Genomic DNA, 21,348 nt, shown 5'->3' on the forward strand with positions numbered 1-21,348 from the left:
AGGGTTACGCAATGAGCTTCGACATGCAAGCATTCCGGAGATGTATAGAAATTCTAGTTATAAATTGTGGGGAAAGAAGCCTGAAACCAGGCGCTGGCTTTAGAGAATAGGGAAGTCTAATTACTTCTGAATTCCCCGGATGAGGAGTTTGCCTCTGGATGGTCTGCCTGATGGCCACCAGGTGATCTTTGCTTTCCTCAACGCAGAAAATAATAAAGTCGAACTAATGGGTATGACTCTCAGTCCACAAACTAGGCAATAAGAAATGTCCTGTTTATATTCTATTCACATGATTTTCTGACTTCAAGCCTCCATTCCCACAGGCTATGGAGAAAAACTTAACACAGTTCTTTCTGGAGATTCCTTATCTGCCCTGAGCAGTGCCTCATGTCCAGAGTCTCCAGTGCTGCCAAGGCCCAGCAGGGCAGGAGGAAAAAGGCATCCGGTCCTTCATTGCTTGTCTCTCATTGCCCTATCAGGTGGCTTTAAGAAGACATTAAGCTCTCTGTCACTGCAGCTGATGAAAAACACAGGGAACATCTGCAAGGTACCACAGCCCCATCTTTCCAGAAATGCCAGGCAACCTTTCTCTTGTATTCGGCTGCCCCTGTGGTGGTACACCACCAGGACAGCACAGGATCCCTCTTTTCTTACAACCAATAAACCCAGCTCCTGCACCGCCTCCAACCTGGGCAGACTGAGTCCTTCTCTAATCCCCGTCAAGCCACTTCTCTAGCCACAGATAATCCCTGAGGACCTGAGAATGTACAAACAAAAAACCACATCTATTTTTTTTTAATCTTGGGACAAATTTCTGTGCTTGTTTCAACATGGGGAAGAAAAAGGGGAATAGATAGTAGAAAAAAATATATGAAACACTAACCAGCCATCCACCATCCTAACCACAAAAACGCTCCTCTTATCTTTCCCCGCCCGGTCTCACAGCTTTGTGTTAACCGCGTATTTGCCATAACAAAGGATTCAATTAAATGTAGAATTTTAAAATAATAATTGTGTTTTTCAAAAAACGGTATGTAAGAGTACCCCCATTTTTCTAAGAGATCGTTTGTTATTTTTCTCTTCTTTTCTCCTTTCCCCTTACCCCTATTTCTCACTTAGCCCTTTCTGAAATGCAAAATAACCTCTCACCTCTCCCTCACCAGACATTCCCTAGAGGGCAAGCTCATCTCTGTGCTCTGGATCTCTCCTCTAGAGCTGACAGTCTATTTGCAGATCAAAGCATGTCCCCACGGAGCTCCCACCTCCAGATGCATGCTTTAGGCATGCCCACTTGGCTACTTCAACAACTGACTCCTGCCCAGAAAGATGCCAACTCAACTGCCTAGTTGATAACTTCTGGGTATCAGAAGACCCCCTGCCCTTGCTTACTTCATTCCTTAACTAATACAAGTGCCCACTTTTTGTTCCAAAAGCAAAGGGGCACATTCAAAGCAGGGTGAACTTCCCCCAAGCTAGCTTCAGAAATAAATTCCTTTTCTTGTACCAATAAGGCAGGAGAACAGGGTCTGGAGACAGGGAATGTAAGGCCAATTTGTGCTAACTTCCTAAAAGAGAAAACACCAAGGTCTGGGGGCAGGAAATCTACGGCCAATTCACACTGACTTCCCAAGACCTCACTTTTGTTAGCTGGACTCTTCATGCAGAGAGCAACTAACCTGTTTTGTGGCTACAAGTACATATTTCCTTTGGATATTTTGGAAAATTCATAATACTATAGTGAAGAAAATAGTAATATACAATGCCACCACTCTGAAATAAACACAGATGAGGTATTGATATGCACACATATGGGTAGTTTTCAAGAATTTTATGTGGTAGGTTAGCTGAGTTGGAAATTAAAGCTTTGATTTTTCTCAGCTGTAAGAAATATTGTAGCCAATTTCTATTTAGTTAGGCATTATACATTTCAATACTCAAAAATTTGGAGCCCAATATTTTATGAGTTTATTTTCACTATGAAATGTTCCTTTTGCTAATATAGAGTAATATTAAATTGTTGTGTTTAATTTTTAAATTTTTGCCTTAAATATGCTTTTAATATTTCTATTGTCTTCCTTGAGTCTGTTCGTGGCTTCCTAATATCTAAATTTTACTTTTAAGTTGGTTCTGATTTCCCTGTTTTAACATTTGTTTTAGTTTGAGAGTCTTTGTATTTAGTAGGTAACTTTACTTATGACAGATATTATCACAATTTCTGTTTCGTCTTGCTCCTTGTAAGGCTTAACAGGAAGCACGGCTAGGAGGACTCAGGAAACTTACAATCATGATGGAAGGCAAAGGGGAAGCAAGCACGTCTGACATGGTGGTGAGAGAGAGAGAGAGAGGGAGGGAGAGAGAGAGAGAGAGACAGAGAGAGAGAGAGAGACAGAGAGAGAGAGAGAGAGAAGAGAGAAATTGCCATGTATAAAACCATCAGATCTTGGGAGAACTTACTGACTATTCTGAGAACAGCATGAGGGGAAATGGCCCTCATGATCCAGTCTCCTCCTACCAGGTCCCTCCCTCAACATCTGAGGATTATGATTTGGATAACAATTCAAGATGAGATTTGGGTGAGGACACAGAGCCAAACCGTATTACTCCCGTAACCGCCCAAAGGGTTCACCTTGCCCAATGCCTAGGCAGAGTCAATTTGTCAAGAAAGGGGAATTATGATGGAGAAAAAGTAATTCACACAGAGCTGGCTGTGTGGAAGATGGGAGTTTTATTATTACTCAAATCAGTCTTCCCAAGCATTCAGGAATAGGAGTTGTTTTTTTTGTTTTTCGTTTTTTGGTTTTTTTTTTGAGACGGAGTCTCACTCTGTAGCCCAGGCTAGAGTGCAGTGGCGCCATCTCGGCTCACTGCAAGCACTGCCTCCAGGGTTCACGTCATTCTCCTGCCTCAGCCTCCTGAGTACCTGGGACTACAGGTGCCTGCCACCATGCCCAGCTAATTTTTTTTTGTATTTTTCGTAGAGACGGGGTTTCACCGTGTTAGCCAGGATGGTCTCCATCTCCTGACCTCTGCATCCACCCGCCTCAACCTCCCAAAGTGCTGGGATTACAGGCGTGAGCCACCGCACCCGGCCAGAGATAAGAGTTTTTGGCAGGTAGGGGCTCGGGAAGTGGGGGGTGCTGATTGGTCTGGTAGGAGATGGAATCATAGAGGGTCAAAGTAAGTTTTTCTTGCTGTTTTCTTTTCCTGGGTGGGATTGTAGAATTGGATGAGCCAGATTACTGGCTTGGTAGTGTCAGCTGGCACATCAAGTGCAGGGTCTACAAACTATCTCAAACACTGATTTTAGGTTTTACAATAGTGATATTATCCCCAGGAGCAATTTGGGGAGGCTCACCAGTGTATGTGAGGTGGACCTATTTACACACTGGTGAAGTCTTTGACAATAAATGTCCTGATCATGTTTCACTAATAAGAACAAATAGAATTGGTACAGGAGGCAATCACACTGTGAAACAATTTAAGATCGCTCCATCTTGTCAGAACCAGGTGTTGTCTCTTTGCCCAAATGTTAGCTGCCACTCTCTTTAGGCTTTTTCAATTGAGACAAATGAGGCTTTCATTCCTATTGATTACCAATTCCAATCACCAGGTTAGCACAATCAGTTTAGGGTAACTATAGTTAAAAGAGCTGAATAGATACAGCAATAACAACACAAAAAGGTTTCCCTCATATTAAGTATAAGATCTGACAGAATCTGTTATACATAATTTTGTGTGTACATTCTCCTAACTCTTTTGCCTACAGAATAAATTCCAGTGCCTCTAGGTGAAAACTAAAACCCTGGCTCTCTTTGTATGTACTAAATCTAACTGTTTGTCTCCAATCACTCCACACTTCTGACCACAACTTTCCTACTTGCCAGACCTGATTATTTACTATTTTCCAATTTAACTACAGACTTTACTCAGGTTTCCAAAATGTATGCTCCCCTGCCTGTCCAAAGAGAAGACTTTTATTCGTTTCTCATGACTCAGTTCAAATATCTCATTCTTTGTAACCTCACCTTCCTTTTGAGTAAAATTATTTGTTTCTTCGAGCTTATTCCTATAGCAATTACCACACTGCACCACATTAGTGCACCACATTAGTATGTAACACTGATATCTTTGAGAGAAGGAACTGTGTACTATTTATATTTGAATCCCCAGACCTAGTACAAACGGAACAGGCATCTATTCCTTCACTCATTTACTGAAAAAACAATTCACTACTGTTAAATCAAGTTTAGCCTAAAGCTGCCTCCTTACATATTTAAGTTCGGCCTGAAGGTTTTTCTGTACATTGTGAACTATAACAAGTGAAGGTGTAAACCAACCATGGCCCACACCTGTGCCAATCACTGAGTTTTGGCCAATCAAATGTAGCCAACTGTTGAAACCATGTTCAAATAAGGCAAACACAGAGCTGTAAACAATCCAGTTGTTTCTGTACCTCACTTCCGTTTTCTGTACATCACTTTCCTTTGGCTGTCCATAAATCTTCTTCCACCACGTGGCTGCGCTGGAGTCTCTCTGAATCTGCTGTGATTCTGGGGGCTGCTCAATTTGAGAATCATTCATTGCTCAATTAAACCCCTTTAAATTTAATTCAGCTGAAGATTTTCTTTTAACATGACTTACCGTATTCCAGACACTATTCTAGGCTCTCGCAATACAATAATGAAAGAACAAAGGCTCTACTTTTTTAGAACATCCTCAATAAAAAACAGTTTAGTGGAATTGAAACTTTTGAAAATATTATATATTTTAGATTGTATCCTTATGAAATTGGATGGCTGACTTTAAAACAAATTTAGTCTAACTGATTTATTCTCCATCTGACTTGTATGAGAAATCATTCCTTTGTGATGCTATTTAGCTGCTTTTTTGGAATTTATTGAAATAATTCAGTATTTTTTCTTCATTAAAACACACTTAGCATAGAGTTATGAGCTTCTTTCAGAAATTATAAAATGAATAAAGAAGGCATGAAGGTTTTACTGAAACTCGAAACTGGGCCTCAGCCCCCCGAATAGCTGGGACTACAGGCATGCGCCACCACACCAGGCTAATCTTGTATTTTTAGTAGAGATGAGGCTTCTCCATGTTGGTCAGGCTGGTCTAGAACTCCTAACCTCAGGTGATCCGCCCGCCTCAGTCTCCCAAAGTGCTGGGATCACAGGCGTGAGCCACCATGCCCAGCCCCCAGAAGTTGGTAAGGTTCTTAAGTGGGTAGTTACCTGGGGAAGAGTAAAGGCAAGAATTCTTACCAGCATTAAAGAGTCATACATCCTCCTGATAGGAATCTGCGAAAACACACACTTCTTCTTTTAGTTCTATTCTTAGAATTCTCTCCTGGGCTGTTGCTTCTTTGTTCCTTCATCATAATAAAAATGGATTCTGAAAGCAAAAAAAAAAAAAAAGAAAGAAAAAAAAAGAAACTGGGCTCAGCAGGTGGCCTTAGCACAAAGTAAGGGTTCACTAAGTATTTGTAGAGTGAATGAGTGAACGAATGTATTCACAGAGCAATGCCTCTGTTATAAGATAGTTATTGAGGAAGCTAAAATGATAACTACATACTGGTTGCTTAAAATATATATGATTTCTATATACAGTATATTTCTATACGTATGAGTCCATTTTTTTTCCTCAGAAATTCAAATTTTATATTCACCACATGGTAGGATAGATTCTACTTGATTATTTGAAAAGATTGTATTTCTACAGCAGAAAAGGAATGAATCCATCTGTCAGAGGTGTTTGAACCAGGGCAATTCCATCTTGAATAGGGGCTGGGTAAAATAAGGCTGAAACCTACTGGGCTGCATTCCCAGGAGGTTAGACATTCTATGTCATAGGATGAGATAGGAGGTCGACACAAGATACAGATAATAAAGACCTCGCTGATAAAACAGGTTGCGTAAAGAAGCCGGCCCAAACCCACCAAAACCAAGATGGCCACGTAATACATTAGCATGCTAAGAGACACTCACACCAGCACCAGGAAGATTTATAAATGTCATGGCAATATCAGGAAGTTACCTTGTATGGCCTATAAGCCGGAGGGGGGACCCTCAGTTCCAGGGAATTGCCCACTCCTTTCCTGGAAAACTCATGAGTAATCCACCTCTTGTTGCCCATAAAAATGGGCCATCAGTAGCCCTCAGGGATGCTTTGCCTATGAACTAGCCATTCTTTCATTCCTTTGCTTTCTTAAACTTGCTTTCACTTTACTCTATGGACTCCCCTCGAGTTCTTTCTTGAGCAAGATCCAAGAACCCTCTCTTGGGATCTGGATTGGGAGCGCTTTCCAGTAACAGATTCATACCCTTAGTTGTATCGAACTACATATGAGTTTCTGAACATTGAAAACAAAACAAAACAAAAAAACACTGAATGTATTTGAAATAGAATGTAAAAGGTGAAAGAATACGTCAGAAGTTTTAATACTGATGTCATTCAAAAGAAGCATGTCAAAAGAAGTCATTTATAAGTACAGAGGTGGTGTACTCTGAAATGAAATGGACTAATATCCTTGGACTAATATCCTTGGCATAGTTGAGGTTTTGCATTTCAGTTCATCTTGCTGTGCACCAGCCTGTCAAATTGAAGTGATCTCAAAAATGGTGTGAAAAATACTGTCTGGGTTTAGACAGATTCTTTTGTTTTGATTTGCAATATTTTTGACACATCTAACATTTTTCCTTCTTGAAGTATTAAAGAAGACATTTTTAAAGGTTAAATATCATATGACTATCTTATTTTAAGAATCCGTGTATTTCTAAATTTCCAGTTGTCACTTTCATAGGTGGGTAATTTGAGACAAAATAAACACACACATACACACACACACAAATATACAAAATTGTATACTTTTTACAAATATAGAAAACTGTATTTTTATAGTTTTAAAGTGAATTTAATAGATAATATAGTTACATGATTCAAAATTCAAAGCATATAGTAGAGTGACAATCTCTCACCCCTCTCTCTTCCTCCTCAGAGGCCAATAGTATCATCAGTTTCTTGTTTCTCATTCAAGAAGTATTCTTTTCTATTTCCCTACTCCCCCCACTTCCTTTCCATACATGGAAGCATAGAAACATACTACATACAATGTCATGCATGTTACTTTTTACTTAATAATCTTGGAAATTGTTCAATATTAGGACACAAAGTAGTTCTGCCATCTTTTCCTACAGTTGCATTGTTTTCCATTGTAAGCATGGGCTACAAATTATTGAAGTAGACTATTAACAGAAAGCTATGTCTCCAACCTTAGGTTACTGCAAATTCTTATTAAAATTCTTCAGTAGATAACCTTGTTCTCTGATCGTTTTGCCTATGTGTGGATATATATATATATGAGATAAATTCCTACAAATGGAGGAGTGGTTATTTTGGGGTTTTTTTAACGTTTATTTTAGGTTCGGGGATATATGTGAAGGTTACATATGTAAACATGTGTCACAGGGGTTTGCTGTACACATTATTTCATCACCAAGGTATTAAGCCCAGTACCCAATAGTTATCTTTTCTGCTTCTCTCACTCCTCCAACCCAAGGATGGTTATTTTGAAAAATTATTGCCATCTTATACTGTAGAGAATTCATTCCTATTTGTCTCCCTTACACCCGCATCAAAGGGATATTTCCCCACACCTGTCAATAATGTGTGCTGCCAAACTCTTTTGGTTTTGCCAATATGATAGGAGAAAAAGACAACTTCAATGGAGTGTTAGTTTATATTTTATTACCATGAATGATGCTGACTACCTTTTTTAAAGCCTTTCATGTTTGCCCACCTGTAAACTGTCAGTTCTTCACCCTCTCTTCTATTGAATTACTGGCGGCTTTTATTCTTATTGATTTAGTATATATTTTCTATTTTAAGAAAATTTGCCCTTTGTTTTTTTCAATAAGTTGCAAATAATTTTCCCAGTTTGCTGTATGACTTTTGACTTTGCTTATGATATTTTTGCTATAGAGAAATGTTGATTTTTAGGCACGATATTTATGAATCTTTTATATCACGCTTTCTGAGTTTTATGTCCTAATTGAAAGGACCATTTCTACTTCTCACGTAGTTTCCTCTAGAACTTAAATGTAACTTATATTTATATATAAATATATATATATATTTACATATGCTTGGTCCTATTTCTAGACATTTATTTGGTTCTATTCATGTTGACATTACCAGGCTATTTTAATTAATCAGTTACTTGTTATAGTGTTAGTATATGTTTTAGTGTTTGGTGAGGATAAATCAACTTCAGTGCCTGCTTTTTACTCAAAAATTTTATTTCTCTTCTTGCTTATTTATTTTTTTCCATTTGAAATTCAGGATCATCTTCCCTAGCTATAGTAGTTTTTAAAGTATTTACTGTGATCACATTACATGTATACTTTAAAGATAATTTACATCTCTATGATAGTGACTATTCCTATCTGAGTTCACAGTATATCTTTTTCTGTTTGCATCTTCTTTTAGTTCACTGATGAGCATTTGCATTTTCTTCGTATAGGTATTTATAATAAAGGCACATATTTATTTCTTGGTGGGCAGTTACTGCAGTTTGACACCTACTTCCACCACTTCTCACACATCCTCCTCCACCACAGAGGAGGTAAAGCTGGAGGTCCTTCCACCAAACAGAAATGTTCATGCAAGACTTAGAAGGCAGAAGTGAGCAGTGTGAGATGACATCTAGACTCAGGGAGATGGAATTTCCATGGGCATCTGCAGCAGAGGTGCCATTATCACAAGTACTGAGGAGGAGGTGGCAGCTTCAAGGTTTCCACTAAACAAACAGTGGATCCATCTGCATCAATCCTGCCTGTGAAGTAACCAAAATAGTTTCCCTGATTCTTGCCGAAATTCTGTTAAAAAAATTCTTTATGATTAATCTACCTGATATCCTGTTTCCTGCAATAACTAGAACCCCCTCCAAAAAAGTTTGCAGGCAACAGACCATCAAGGCAATTGGAATTTAGAATCAGCTCTCTGACTCAGTTTGGGTTAAAGAGTTAGCATTAATGGGTGGGACATCATATTCCATAACTCAAAGTGATAAAATAGTTATGTCAAGGATCATCTCTGGGAGAGTAAGTGGCATCTGTGATAGACTACTTTGATGTGGCACTAGGTATACAAGGATCATGGAGTGGGCTGGCTGTGTCTAACTACACTGGAAGGTTAAATAATGGGACTCCATTTTTGTATTTTGGGGTTAAGACATAGTTGGTAGCCCTGGTAGACTGAACTTCTTACCGTGGACAGCAAGTGACTGTCTAATTTATTTAGATTCACACACCATTAGGCTGGGTGTGCCCAGCAGCATTCTACCCTCAAGAGGAAGTGTTCTATATGAGACTGAGTTTGAGGAGATCCTGAAAGCACAAGTACATTGCCTGAGCAGCTGGTGAGCACTCCCAATGTGCCTACTCCTGCCACATGGCCTCTTCACTCTTCTCCCATATCTACAGCTCCATAGGGATCATCCTGCAACCCCCTTACCAAGGCCAAAAACAGTTAAGCACTGCACTATGTGCTGGCCCCAGTGGACTACTGAAGAATTACTCTCATCTCAGGGCTATCCCTAATGACTCAGGAATCCTCACAGTACTCACACCTCCAAGCAGTATATCTCTTTAAGCCCTTTCCCTGAAAGGACAGGTCGCCAGATATTTATGCTCCTGTGTTGACGCTGGTGATTTGGCAAACAATCAAAGGTTCAGAAGGAACAAGATTTGAAGATGAATAACAAGGTTTGGAGAAGAGGTTTGTGCAGGTGCCTCTCAGAATGCTAGAAGAGTATGAGTATATTTGCATCCTAGAGAACACTCCTCAGGAGGTGTCCATAAAAGAGATTCTAGATAAGAAAGTGAGCAAGAAGACATGCTCTATGAATGTCAGTCAGCCTCTTTCTCCAGATACACAATTCATCACAATGGGCTAATGAAGAGGTGACAAGAGGAGGCAGGGAAGGAGATTCCATGTGAGTTTCACAACATGTACTTCCCCTCACCAAGTCTAACCTAACTTCAAGTCAACCAGCAGGGGAGACCAACACTAATTCCCAAATATAGCCCCATAGCCCAGGGGAACCAGATTGCACCTGGTGGCAGATCAACAGAATTGGATCCCTTTCATTATGTAATGGGCAGTGATATATCACATTCAAATAGAAACCTATTTTTGTTATACTCTGTTGCCTGCAATTCCTCTAGCAATACCATCCATGGACTTAACAAAATCCTTATTCATCATAATGATACATGGCTTCTAACCAAGGATCACATTTTAGGCAAAAGAAGTAAATGCAATAGACTGATGCTCATGGGATTCACTAATCTCACTGTGTAATCCATTATCCAGAGATCGACATTATAGAAGGGTAGAACGACCTATGGGAATCTAAGATGTAGCCTCAACTAAGTTTTAAAAAAGCCTGTGAGTTTGGGATACTAGCCAATAGGTACAGAATATACCCTGAACCAGCAGCCGATATGTGATGCTGCTTCTTTTATCACTGAACTATAGGAGGAGTCTGAAAACCTAGGGATAGAAGCTGAAGTGTCTCTTTTTAATATGGCACAGAATGATATGACACTATGAAAAATTTTGCTTCCTATTATCAAAACTTTGAGCTGTGTTGGTTCAGCAGTCTTAGTACCCAAGAGACTAATGCTTCCACCAGGCAACACAACAATGGTTCCATCAAACGGAAGTTAAGAATGCAACTGGCCATTTAGTTCTCCTACGACATTGGAAAATCCGGTAAAATACATGCTTACTGTGGCATTTAGCTGACATGATTGATCCCAAATATGAAAAAGTGGGTTTCCAGCTACATAATGGGAACTGAGATGAATATTCTAGAACATGGAGATTCTCTAGGGTGCCTCCTAATACCATCATGTGTAGTGGTTAAAACTAACAGAAGACTCCAGTAATTCCATACATTGCAGGACTCCAAGGGCTCAAATGAACAGGAATGGAGGTTTGGTTTACCTGACTCTATAAAGATTTGTACAATATAAAGGGAATGTGGAAAGGGCAGGCAAGAAGTTATACAAACTTTTCCCTTATGACCATTTGCAGAAAGAAGACTCAATTTGCTACTCATATTCTTCCTGGTTTTCGTATGTGGATGTGCTCTTAGATTTTGTATGTGGATGTGTAATGTGCTCAGTGGCCACAGTGGGGTTTCCACTGGCACCAGGTCTCTTGGTGTATTTGTGCATTTTGCCTTGCTGTATTACTTCACGATGTGTTGCTTCTAATACCAGTTCCCTTTCCCTTGTGGACATTTTGTAAGCTACTTAATGCCATGTGCAATTGACTGAATGTGTCCCCTCCAAATCTTGATGTTGAAACCTAATCCCAATGTGATGGTACTTGGAGATGGTAGCTTTGGGAGGGGATTAGGTCAAGAAAGTAGAGCCCTCAAGAATGGGATTAGTGCCTGTGTAAAGCCCCAGAGAGCTTGATTGCCCCTTTTACCATGTGAGTACACTGCAAGAAGACAGCAGTCTATGAACCAAGAAGTGGGCCCTCAGCACACACTGAATCAGCCAGCACCTTGATTTTGGACTTGCATGCCTCCAGAACTGTGAGGAATAAATGTCTGCTGTTTACAAGCCACTCAGTCTATGGTATATAGTTAAAGCAGCTCAACACACTAATACATCATGTATTTTCTCTTTAAACTAGCACAATTGGGTTATGTTGTCTGCAGTTAAGACAGACAAAAAAAAAACACAAGAAATTTTTATTTTCTTTTATTTTTGCTTCAGAAAACAGCTTCTTTTCTTTTACTATGTCTTCTAAAGTGCTGCTATTTGTTCCCTTTTTGCGGTGGATGCTTGGGTATACAATTATGTCATCTGTACATAATAAAGTTTACCTATTCTTTTCCAATATTTATACATCTATCTATTAGTTCACTAAGACTGCCATAACAAAGTACCAAAGACTGCGTGGCTTAAGCAATGGAAATTTATTGTTTCACTCTGGAGGCTAGAAGTTTAAGGTCAAGGTGTCAGCAGGGTTGGTTTCTTCTGACGCCTCTTTCCTTGGCCTGTAGAGAGCTGTCTCCATCTGGTCTTACCTCTGTGATTCTCTGTGTCCTAATCTCTTTTTATGAGGACAAAAGTTATATTAGATTAGGGCTCATCCTGATGACCTCATTTTAAAACTGAATTAGCCCATTTACTAAACCTATCTTCAAAGGCAGTAACATTCTGACGTACAGGGAGTTAGGAATTCAACAGGAATTTCTGGAGGACACATTTCAGCCTATAACAATCTACCTCTTGTTTCATTTTTTGACTATATACTTATTTGACAAAATAATAGAAGTGATTATTGACAGTAAATACTGTCAATGGTATTTACTGTCAATAGTATTTACTGTCAATAATCAGGAAGCTGATTTTAAAGGAAGGATTCCATTGTTTCTCCATTAAGTAGGATTCAGGATTTTGAGTTCAGATAGAAGTAGATTTTATCATGTTAAGAAAGAATCCACCAGATCCAGCAATTCCACTTCTGGGTATATATCAAAAGGTATTAAAATTGGAATTTTAAAGATATGTCTTCACTCCCATGTTCATTGCAGCATTATTCACAATAGCCAAGACATGAAAGCAACCTAAATGTCCACAAACAGAGAAAGAAATAAAGATTATGTGGTATATACACACAGTGGAATGTTAGTCAACCTTATAAAGAAGGAAATCCTGCCATTTGTAAGAACATGGATGAATCTGAAAGACACCATGCTAAATAAACTAAGCCAGATGCAAAAAAAAAACAAATACTTCATGATATCCCTTACAGTCATACACTGCATAATGATAATTTGGTCAACAATGGATCACATGTATGATGGTGGTCCCATAAGATTATAACACCACGTTTACTATACTCTTTCTATGTTTAGATGCACAAATACTTGCCATTGTGTTGCAACTGCCTACAAGATTTAGTACAGTAACATGCGGTATAGGTTTGTAGCCTAGGAGCAATAGGCCATACCATGTAGCCTATGTGCATATTAGGCTCTACTATCTAGATTTAAATAAGAACTGTACACTCTATGACATTTACACAATGATAAAATCGCCTAATGACAGCATTTCCCAGAATGTATTTCCATTGTTAAGCAACACATGATGAGTTGAAAATAGAAGCGGAGTATAGAGGGGTGGTTGTCCATGATCAAGTGGTCTTCATCCCTGGGACTCAAGGCTGGCTCAATATATGCAAATCAATAAACGTAATCCAGCATGTAAACAGAAACAAAAACAAAAACCACATGATTATCTCAATAGATGCAGAAAAGGCCTTTGACAAAATTCAACAGCCCTTCATGCTAAAAACTCTCAATAAATTAGGTATTGATGGGACGTATCTCAAAATAATAAGAGCTAAGACAAACCCACAGCCAATTTCATACTGAATTGGCAAAAACTTGATGCATTTCCTTTGAAAACTGGCACAAGACAGGGATGCCCTCTCTCACCACTCCTATTCAACATAGTGTTGGAAGTTCTGGCCAGGGCTATCAGGCAGGAGAAAGAAAGAAAGGGACTCAGTTAGGCAAAGAGGAAGTCAAATTGTCCCTGTCTGCAGATGACATGATTGTATATTTAGAAAACTCCATCGTCTCAGCCCAAAATCTCCTTAGGCTGATAAGCAACTTCAGCAAAGTCTCAGGATACAAAATCAATGTGCAAAAAGCACAAGCATTCTTATACACCAATAACAAACAGAGAGCCAAATCATGAGTGAACTCCCATTCACAATTGCTTCAAAGAGAATAAAATACCTAGGAATTCAACTTACAAGGGATGTGAAGGACCTCTTCAAGGAGAACTACAAACCACTGCTCTAAGAAATAAAAGAGGATACAAACAAATGGAAGAACATTCCATGCTTATGGACAGGAAGAATCAATATTGTGAAAATGGCCATACTGCCCAAGGTAATTTATAGATTCAATGCCATCCACATCAAGCTACCAATGACTTTCTTTCACAGAATTGGAAAAAACCACTTTAACTTTCATATGGAACCAAAAAAGAGCCCGCATTGCCAAGTCAATCCTAAGCCAAAAGAAGAAAGGTGGAGGCATCATGCTACCTGACTTCAAACTATACTACAAGGCTACAGTAACCAAAACAGCATGATACAGGTACCAAAACAGAGATGTAGACCAATGAAACAGAACAGAGCTCTCAGAAATAATACCACACATCTACAGTAATCTGATCTTTGACAAACCTGATAAAAACAAGAAACGGGGAAAGGATTCCCTATTTAATAAATGGTGCTGGGAAAACTGCCTAGCCATATGTAGAGAGCTGAAACTGGATCCCTTCCTTACACCTTGTACAAAAATTAATTCAAGATGGATTAAAGACTTCAATATTAGACCTAAAACCATAAAAACCCTAGAAGAAAACCTAGGCAATACCATTCAGGACATAGGCGTGGGCAAGGACTTCATGTCTAAAACACCAAAAGCAATGGCAACAAAAGCCAAAATTGACAAATGGGATCTAATTAAACAAAAGAGCTTCTGCACAGCAAAAGAAACTACCATCAGACTAAACAGGCAACCTACAGAATGGGCGAAAATCTTTGCAATCTACTAATCTGACAAAGGGCTAATATCCAGAATATACAAGGAACTCAAACAAATTTACAAGAAAAAACAACCCCATCAAAAAGTGGGCAAAGGATATGAACAGACACTTCTCAAAAGAAGACATTTATGCAGCCAACAGACACATGAAAAAATGCTCATCATCACTGGCCATCAGAGAAATGCAAATTAAAACCACAATGAGATACCATCTCATTGTGTATAATGAGATGATCACCAGTTAGAATGGTGATTATTAAAAAGTCAGGAAACAACAAGTGCTGGACAGGATGCAGAGAAATAGGTACACTTTTACACTGTTGGTGGGACCATAAACTAGTTCAACCATTGTGGAAGACAGTGTGTCAATTCCTCAAGGATCTAGAACTAGAAATACCATTTGACCCAGCCATTCCATTACTGGGTATATACCCAAAGGATTATAAATCATGCTACTATAAAGACACATGCACACATATATTTATTGCAGCACTATTCACAATAGCAAAGACTTGGAACCAACCCAAATGTTCATCAATGATAGACTAGATTAACAAAACTGTGGTATATATACACCATGGAATACTATGCAGCCATAAAAAAGGATGAGTTCACGTCCTTCGTAGGGACATGGATGAAGCTGGAAACCATCATTCTCAACAAACTATCACAAGGACAAAAAACCAAACACCACATGTTCTCACTCATACATGGGAATTGAACAATGAGAACACATGGACACAGGAAGGGGAACATCACACACCAGGGCCTGTTGTGGGGTGGGGGGAGGGGGGAGGGATAGCATTAGGAGATATACCTAATGTAAATGGCGAGTTAATGGGTGCAGCACACCAACATGGCACATGTATACATATGTAACAAACCGGCACATTGTGCACATGTACCCTAGACCTTAAAGTATAATAAAAGAATAATAAAATTTAAAAAATAGATAGTTGTGTAATCACTTACAGTGTATGAACAGAATATTTACAGCATTATAAAATATTTTTATAGTTTTAGTTTGTAGAGTTTACTAAGCTTACTTTTTAGACATTAATGCAGTTTAAATGGTGGAATAATTCTTTACCACAATAGGATGCATTTCAAATTTGACATAAGAAAGTCGTAATTTCACAAATACTTTTAAAAATAGCTTTTAATTTTCACTTGTGTCTAGATTTGAGGCTTTTTGTTAATTCTGCTGTAGAAAATGTTGGATTAGGAACCCCTTTTTCTTCACTCCAGATACATACATAAAATTTTAATTATAAAATGTGCTATGGCTTTAAAGTGAAATCTAAGGTAATACGACTTTAAATGGGTTGCATGGTAACACATACTTGGTGGGCTTTTTTGTACTGTTTAGAAATTTGAGTTCAATAAACAATGTACCGTTTTATATGTCAAAAAAAAAAAGAAGGGTGGTTGTCAGGGGCTGGGGAAAGGGGGAAATGAGGAGGTATTAGTCAAAGGGTACAAAGTTTCAGTTAGGCAAGATGAATAAATCCTAGAGATCTACAGTACAGCATAGCGCCCATATAGTTAACAATATTAATAATATTTTATTATATACTCAAAATTGCTAAGAGGGTATTTTGTTGTGTTCTTATTATACACATACAATAATAATAATAACAGAGAGGGGGAGGAGGAAACATTTGGAGGTAATGGATATATTCATGGCATAGATTGTATTGATTCTTTCACGGTGTATGCTTACGTCCAACCTTGTCAAGTTGTCTACATTAAGTATGTATAGCTTTTCGTAAGTCAAAACACAAACAGATAAAAACATTGCTGATGACAAAAGAAAAGGAAAGGAAGGAAGGAAGGGCGTATTCTACTCTTCCTTGTTTATTAAAGGTTATTTTTCAGAAAGCAATGTAAAAATTGTATCAGTTATTTTAATAGCACTGATACAAGTGGTCACTTTTTAGAATTTTTTCCTTTGAGCTGGGTGTGATGGCTCACACCTGTAATCCTAGCATTTTGAGAGGCCAAGGTGGGCAGATCCCCTGAGTCCAGGAGTTCAAGAGGAGCCTAGGTAACATGGATAAACTCCATCTCTACAAAAACAAACAAACAAAAAAAATTAGCACAGCATGGTGATGCACACAGGTAATCGCAGCTACTATAGAGGCTGAGGTGAGGTGGAAGGATCCCCTGAGCCCAGGAGGTCAAGGCTGCAGTGAGCCGTGATTGCACCACTGCACTCCACCCTGGGTGACAGAGTGAGACCCTGTCTAAAAATATTAAATTAAATTAAGAAATAATTATTTTTTGCTTTGAAGTAATTGTAGATCCTCAGAAACTTATACAAATAGTACAGAGGGTTATATCGTTTTTACCAGTTAGTATTATTGATCTAATAAATTTACGTGATAGATTTCCTAATGTTGAACTATTTCCTGCATTCTTGGAAAAAAGTCTATTTGGTCATCGTCTACTTTTCTTTATAATATGCCACTGGATCCTACTTGCTTAATATTTTGTGTAGTACTTTGGCATCAATATTCTCAAGTAAGATTCATCTTTTTTAAGAAATTATTAGGTGTAGATATCAATTATGCTCTCATCTTCAAAAGAATTTGTAAACTTATCTTCCTTTTCAATGTTTGAAGCATTGAAATTACTTAATTTTTCAAGGTTTGGTAGAAATGTCTCAACTTGCTTTGTTTGCTTTTATCGTTGCTTGTTTGTTTTTGCAGGGAGTCAGTAGATTTAGATAAATTTCTCTATTTCTTCTAAGATAACTGATCTATTTAGATTTCTTTTTTTTAATTTAATTTTATTATTATACTTTAAGTTTTAGGGTACATGTGCACAATGTGCAGGTTAGTTACATATGTATACATGTGCCGTGCTGGTGTGCTGCACCCATTAACTTGTCATTTAGCATTACGTATATCTCCTAATGCTATCCCTTCCCCTCCCCCCACCCCACAACAGTCCCCAGAGTGTGATGTTCCCCTTCCTGTGTCCATGTGTTCTCATTGTTCAGTTCCCACCTATGAGTGAGAATACGCAGTGTTTGGTTTTTTGTTCTTGCGATAGTTTACTGAGAATAATGATTTCCAATTTCATCTATGTCCCTACTGTTTAGAGTTACTTTTGATAAATTATATTTTCCTGGAAAATTATTCATTTCATCTAGCTTTTCCAAACTTATTAACATAGGCTGGAGTAAATTAGTTCTTCATGATCCTTTTAATTTTCTCTGATTCTATAGTTATTTTCTCATCATTGCTTATTTTTGCCTATTTGTGCCTTTTATCTTCTTAGGGTAGCTAATGATTCATTTTCTTTTCAACAAGCAGTACTGAGAACTTTTGAATTAATTCTGTCACTTTTCTCTTTTATAATTTATTATATTTTAAATTTTTATCTCTATTATTCCCAATCTAACTTCTTGAGTTATATGACTAATTTGTTGACTTTTATTATTTACCAGTAGAATGCCTAATGCTGGCCAGGCGCAGTGGCTCACACCTGTAATCCCATCACTTTGGGAGGCTGAGGCGGGCAAATCACAAGGTCAGGAGATCGAGACCATCCTGGCTAACACGGTGAAACTCTGTCTCTATTAAAAATACAAAAATAAAATTAGCCGGGCGTGGTGGTGGACGCCTGTAGTCCCAGTTACTCGAGAGGCTGAGGCAGGAGAATGGTGTGAACCTGGGAGGCAGAGCTTGCAGTGAGCTGAGATCATGCCACTGCACTCCAGCCTGGGTGACAGAGCGAGATTCCCTCTCAAAAAAAAAAATAAAGAAAGAATGCCTAATGCTATGCATGTTTCTCTGTGTGCTGCCTTCATGTCTAGATTGTTCTGCCATCTCATTTTAATTTCTTCTATACCATGAGTTAGTTAAGAAAATTTTTTTATTTCCAAGCAGTAAGGAATTTCTGATTTTATACTTAATTAGTTTGTATTCACTAGTATATCATTTTTCATATTTGATTTTCAACTTTATAAATCACTTTGTGTTAAAATGTCTGAAATATACCATACAGAGTTGATTTTTGCTTGGTGATCCTATACAACAATTTCTTTCTTTTAAAGCATGTATATGTAAATATAATTTGCATTTATCAGTATGATAGTTATGTTAGGATTTAGCTCTCCTTTGTGACATACTTTCTGCTTTTATAATTCTGTTTTTAAATCTGAGACTATTGGGCTCTTTGTTTTGTTTGAGAGTATGTGCTTCTTCTGATAATTGGAAAGCCTGTATTTTTCTTCTAATGGTTACTTTGTGGCTTTTTATAATATCAATAATTGTCTGAATCTTCTATTTCATAATAATAATATAATATCAGGAAACTTTTGTTGGTCTGATTTTGATAATTCCCCACTCTGAGCAATGACTAATTGAGAAAGTACCCCCTTTCTCCTTACCTATCTCCTCTGTCACAACAGCTTGGTTTTTGCCTTCTCATTGTGTGTTTTGTGTTGTTAAATATACATATTCCTCTACTACTTGGTTTATTTATTTAAAATGATGTCTTTTGGCTCCCGGGAATGAAAAGATAGATAAGACCATCAAGAAATTTAGAGCACCTACCAATTCTTTTTTTTTTTTTTTTTTTTTTTTTTTTTTTTTTGAGATGGAGTCTCGCTCTTTTGTCCAGGCTGGAGTGCAGTGGCACGATCTCGGCTCACTGCAAGCTCCGCCTCCCGGGTTCACACCATTTTCCTGCCTCAGCCTCCCAAATAGCTGGGACTACAGGTGCCCGCCACCACGCCTGGCTAATTTTTTGTATTTTTAGTAGAGACGGGGTTTCACCATGTTAGCCAGGATGGTCTCGATCTCCTGACCTCGTGATCCGCCTGCCTCGGCCTCCCAAAGTGCTGGGATTACAGGCGTGAGCCACCACACACAGCCTAGAACACCTGCTAATTCTTATTAGTAACATCATAATATTGTCAGAGTTTATAACATTTACATGTCTTTAACCATACTGTTTCCATTTATCTCTTAATTTGTTGACAATCTCAAGTAGTGTCTTCAAGAAGACATAGGGATAATATTTATAGGAAGAACATTCCCTGGACATTTGCATGTGTTTAAGCACATCTTTCTCCACTTCACAATGGCGTGGCAGTTTGACTTGGCTTTAAAAAAATCTTTTCTCACTTTCTTTCCATAAGGACTTTTTCCCTAAGGACATTTTGACGGATTTAGAAGGTTGTGTTGTATCTGAGACAACCCAACTTGCTTGTTTGTTTGCTTAATTATAAGTTAGTAGATCCTTTTAGTCTGACTCACCTAAAGATTTTTTTCCTTGGAAACCTAATAGATCTACTGAAATCATTCTCCTTTTTGACACATCTCTGTCTATTTTTCCTAGATCATGATATGCCTTATCAAGCATAGATTCAAGTTACCTTCTACATTTTGGAATATTACCTTGAATCATATTTTAGAATATCTGTACACCTCCATTTCTTCCTCTAAGACTCCAATTTTAAAAAATATTAAATCTCTTTTGCCTATCCTCTGTTTCAGGTGTCAGCAAAGTATGGCTCATCGGCCAAATTCAGCATACCACCTGTCTTTGTAAATAAATTTTACTGGAATACAAGCTATTGTTTACGACTATTTTCATACTGCAATAATAGGATTGAGTTATTATGACAGAGAACATATGGCCTTCAAATCTGAAAATATCACTACTGTCAACCCCTGTTCTATATCAATCCTTTCTCTCTAATTCTTTTTAACTCTTTATTCCTATTTCATTTCGCTGGGCTTTCTTGTTCCTGTCTTTTATGTTCTGTGTTTTTTCATTCAACAGTATATTTTCTCCCCAGAGTTGTTTCCAAATGCTTTTATTTATGATATTTTAATTTTAGTCTTCTACATTTTTCTGAGTTCCACCAGAAAACATCACTTCATCTCCTTTTCTCTCAACATCTCTGATCACTGACTTCAGCATATATACACATATATGTGTATATATACACACATGTATGTATATATACACATATGTATACACACACACATGTATGTATATATACACATATGTATACACACACATATATACACATATTTGTGTATACATACACATGTGTATATATATGTGTGTATATATACACGTGTGTGTATATATGTGTGTGTATATACACATATGTATATATGTGTGTATATATATACATATGTATATATATGTGTGTATATATATACATATGTATATATATGTGTGTATATATATATGGAATTTCTTTCTAAATATATTTAAATTTGTAGCTATACAACAGGTCATAACGTTAGACCTTCTCCATGGCAAAATTTTTCAGGTAACCGTTCTTTATTTGCGATTTGCTTTTCCTTTCTCTTTCTCTGTACTTCTTTTCTTGTAGCATTATTTTACAGGTATTATTCTGATTCCTATTTTGTTTCAGACATCTATTTGGTTGATTTGACTTGGCATCTTTTCAGAATCAGCTATTTTCAGGAAACAGGGACTATGGGAAGTACCAGGCCTTGTTTTAGAAAACATTTCTCATGACTTGAGGACTTCTGTATTCAATATTTGGCCTTTGCTTCTTCCCAGAAAATGAAGCTAGGCAGCTGTGCAGTTGTCCCCCAAGGCACAGTTTCTGCATAACTCCTCCACATGGATGACTGTTTCTAGTAACCACAGCTTCTCTACGTCGGCTTCATTTCTGCCTCTTTGGCTTCTGAAAC

The 21,348-nt window shown here is 37.9% G+C and overlaps 1 protein-coding gene across 1 annotated transcript in view; it reads right to left on the reverse strand.

Moving 5' to 3' along the window:
- GPR141 (G protein-coupled receptor 141) overlaps positions 1 to 21,348 on the reverse strand; it is a 228,263-nt gene that overhangs the window by 85,810 nt on the left and 121,105 nt on the right. Inside the window, exon 6 of the mRNA XM_054495680.1 lies at positions 5,271 to 5,400. The gene's annotated coding sequence lies outside the window, so the exon portion shown is untranslated. The remainder of the gene's footprint in view (positions 1 to 5,270; positions 5,401 to 21,348) is intronic.

This window comes from Pongo pygmaeus, chromosome 6 (assembly GCF_028885625.2).
Source record: "Pongo pygmaeus isolate AG05252 chromosome 6, NHGRI_mPonPyg2-v2.0_pri, whole genome shotgun sequence".
NCBI classification, from domain to species: domain Eukaryota; kingdom Metazoa; phylum Chordata; class Mammalia; order Primates; family Hominidae; genus Pongo; species Pongo pygmaeus.